A 4,251-nucleotide genomic window follows, 5' to 3' on the forward strand; every position below is an offset into this window, starting at 1 on the left:
TGACATAATACATATCCACAGTAATGGTCGTTCTTTCTTTTATCTAGTGTCTATACTGTCTCTTTGCTATCATTCCCCTCTGCTTTCCCTCTTATAGCTATGAACTGCATACATAATCCCAAACAGTTGGCTAGTTTTTAAATATAAACCACCCATCATAGAAGAAATGGTGGTGATTAGAAACAGTTCAGTGTAGCCACTAGCTAGCTAGAAAGGTATGTAAATCTCATACTAATGAATATCTGAAAGAAATAATTCAATATGACTTAATTCTCTTTCTCTACCCCTTCCTTTGTTCCTCTCTTTCTCTCTCCCTCTCTCCCTCCTATCCTCCCCTTCTCCCTCCTACCCTCTCTTTCTCCCTGCTACCCACTCTCTTTCATTCCCGCTCTCACACACATTCACTCAGACCATTTTGTCAAATTTGTCTTAAGAAATTAAAACAGAGCAATAGCAAGACCTAATTTTGCCAACTCTTTTTAGAAGTCTAGTTTTAATTTTAGATCTCATCAGGGATTGAGTCCTTCAGCTTAAATTTTTGCATGAGAAATTTAAGCTAAGTAGAAAAAAAGAATTTCTTGACATTGAGAATTATAAAGCATGGCAAAGTCTCGCCACCAGAGACTGCAGCATCCTGCACTGAAAGTCAGTGAACTAGCAAAGGCTGCCCTTTGCCTGCTGTGCTTTAGTGATGGGCCTAAATGGAAGTGGTCTCTTCGGGAAAGTGGTAGACCAGGTGACCTTTCACAGTCTCTTTTAGTCTCTAAATTTCATTACTCTGTAATCTTATTAAAGAGAAAAAATACATGTAATAATGTCTACTCATTCAGAGGTCAAAGCCTCTGGAAACCTCAGAAGTTGATATATTGCCTTAAACTAAAAAGATGTAGTGGGGGGAAGGAAGGAAGTTCTCAAGCATGAAGACATATTAACTATTGAACTATTACACCTATTCTATTGAAAAGGTAGAGACACTCTCATGCCTCTTCTAGACAGCTAAGTATAAAATAGAGCACAGAAAAAGACAATGAAGGAGACAAATCTAAGAGGATGAATCTGCTTATTAAGAACCTGAGTCCTTCAATTAGAAGCATAAACCGCTATATTTGGCAACCTTTCTGATATTAAGGGTTTTTTTTTCTGTATAAGACAGCTCCTTATTTGTGTTTTGTAGTATTATATGTCATTTAAAAGATGGCCACATAAATCACAAATGGAAAGCGGTCCAACAAAAAAAAAAAATAAAGAACCTGAGTCCTTTATATACCACATCAGTTCCTGAAAGCACAAACAACACTAAACCAAGCCTGTAGCTTTAGTTAGGATGCCAAAACAGCACAAAAAACAACTTCTTTACATGACAGGGATAAATGGTTTTCTTCATTCTATTTCTACATTTACCCCCTCTTAAAAAAGTTAAAGAGAAAACCAATCCTTTAAGTGAATATTCCTAAGATGCATATCATATTTGTTTCTAGGACAGATGCAATTATTAAACTAGATATGTGAATATATTTGATTTTATGTATATATTTGATGTTTTTCCCTCTTGTAGGTCAGTGCACCATGTATATGTCTAGTTACTCTGGAGACCAGGGAGAGAAAGTCATATCCCTAGGAACTGTAATCACAAATATAAGCTGCTATATGGGTGAAGGAAATTGAACCCACATTCTCTTGAGAACAGCCAGTTCTAGCTCATATATGTACATATATGTATATATACACATATATTTAAAAACCATTTATAACAATTAATAACTACACCCACACTAACCAACTTAAACAATGAAAAGGAAATTCTGTTAGATCGGGGGTTCTCACCTTCTTAATACTATGACACTTTAAAATAGTTCCTTAGGTGTGGTGATCCCCAACCATATAATAATTTCATTGAGACACTATAACTGTAATTTTGTTACTGTTACAAATCATAATGTAAATATTTGATATGCAGGATACCCGATATGCGACCCCAAAGTGGTCGAAGACCACAGATTGATAATTGCTGTGTTAGATGAAGAGCAATGACAACCATTAGTTTCTTCTTCCTGCCTATTTTAGTTCTCTTGTCATGTTTAATGTATGCACTAGGTTGTTTTAGACATGCATTTCTCATAAACTCTTTTACTCAGTTACTTTTCACAAGTAAATATCTATTCAATACCCACAGGCTCTGAATCTGAAGTTTCAACAAACTACAGATCAAAACCTTTTTAGATGTATGTCTGCTGGCAAGGAATATAGCTCACTGCTAGAGTGGTTGCCTAGTGTGCATGGGACAGTAGATTTAATTCTCAACACTACAAAGGCAAAAGAAAAGAAATAATCATTGAATGCATAGACTTTGTCATTACTCCCCAAACAATACAAAATTAAAAATTATTTGTATAGCATTCACATTGTACAAATTGTTAGAAGCAATCTAAAGATGATTTAAAATCTATAGCAGAAAATATGTAGATAATTTGTCAATACCATGCTATTTTCTATAAGAGACTTGAACGCATGCTTGTGGCTATCAGCTGGAGACTCTGGAGTTCATTCTCTGTGGATGACATGAAATGCTTCTCTGGTATTTAACTTTCCAAAGAACGGAGATGAGTCACAGGTTTTAGTACACATGTGCAGCCCCAACACTCTCTCTAAATAAATGAATAAATTTGGATATATTGTGGAAGCAATTATAAACAGTTAAATAAAATATGAGGAAATTAAGATGGAGTAACAGTGGAAAGCCTATAATATTAGCCAAATCCCATGTACTTAAAAGGCTTGTTTCCCCGCCAGTGGTGCCAGTAGGAGGTGATAGAACGTTTAGGAAGTGGGAAATAAAAAGAAATTTGGTCACTGAGAGTCTATACTAAAAGATGTCCGCCCCCAACTCCATCTCACTATGTCTTCTCCTGCCCTCACCCCAAATACCATAAAAATGAGCAGATTTTCTTTATCACTTGTCTTTTTTTAAAAAAAAAAAAAAAGCCTTGTAAATTCCTTTACTGTTAATCTCTCCCCTACTTCCACCACCCCAAATCATGTAGGGTTCAGATTTCATTTCCTAACTCTCTCTCCAAAATGTGCTACCTCCTACCCAGGGGTGAGAGGAAGACTTCAGAATGGACCCACTTTTGGCTCGCCCTCCCCAAGCCTGGAGCCAAGAAGGCACGGTGACAGAGGAATGGCTAGATGGATGGCATGACAGAGTGGGATAAAGGGAAAGATGCCCCACTCTAGGCTGAGCGCTGCTTCTCCAGACCCCGTCCCTGTGTGTGGGAGAGTGATTGGCTCGACCTGTCATGTGTAGCAGAGGCAAAAACCCTTTCTGGAGTAGCCCAATTAAAGTTGTGTATTTTCAGCAACGCCATGCCTGGTGTTTTAAAGCTATTGCTGTGAACATGCTCCTAGCTCTGGTCTCCATCAAAATGGTACCCATGAGTAGAAAGGGTTGAACTATTACAGGCTGTACCAGGAAAACAGCCAGCCGGGGGCAGGAGCAGCCAGGTGCCAAGGGTGGCTGGCCCACACATCATAGATGCTCTTGTCTGGTGGTACTCCCTGGAAGAGGGAATCTAGATCCGGGGATCCTTGGGATTCAGTACCTACACTTCAGTAGGCTGGACTGTTTGAAGACGGGCACTAGGGACAAGAGGTGGGAGGTAGTGTGGCCAAGGGCACTACTACATTGGGAGTGTAGATGGGCAAGTAAGAAGTGGGTAGCTGTCCCCACAGGAAAGCTCTGCACCCCCTGCTGGACATTCCTATGGAATCTTGGGAACCCTGAAGTAAGTGGACTGGCCAGGTGCCTTGCTTTGGGGAAAGAGAAGGCCCTTGGGAAGTCTCCCCCTCTATTCTTGTGAACCCAAGAAGGGAGCAGAGGGGCCACAGAGGCTTCTCAGTGGAGTTATGGGGTGAAGTACACATCTCTTCTTCCCTCTTGGAACTGAGCTGAGCTGCCTGAGCTCTCTTGGAACCTGCCTGAGCTCAACTACTCTGTCCAGCTAGCGCAGGCTGCTGGGACCATGTTGATCTTTTCCCGGCAGTCCGCTGGCAGGGACTGGATGCTGAAACCATCCCTGGATGGTGGTGGGGGACTGGGCCGCCAGTCAGGCCTGCAGTGGAGCACGTAGGGGCTCAGGTCCTTGACGAAAGCTCTACGTGTGCCATCGCCAGCACAGGGCAGTGTTCTGAAGGCGCAGCGCCTCTGGTGGGATCAGGTTCACATCCACGGCCCAGAAGTTGCCCTTGGCCTGG

General features: G+C 41.1%; 1 pseudogene; it reads right to left on the minus strand.

Moving 5' to 3' along the window:
• Window positions 1-3,453: 3,453 nt before the first annotated feature.
• Window positions 3,454-4,251, minus strand: part of LOC101988468 — a 3,815-nt pseudogene continuing 3,017 nt past the window's right edge.

Source organism: Microtus ochrogaster, linkage group LG9, assembly GCF_000317375.1.
Source record: "Microtus ochrogaster isolate Prairie Vole_2 linkage group LG9, MicOch1.0, whole genome shotgun sequence".
Classification (NCBI taxonomy): Eukaryota; Metazoa; Chordata; class Mammalia; order Rodentia; family Cricetidae; genus Microtus; species Microtus ochrogaster.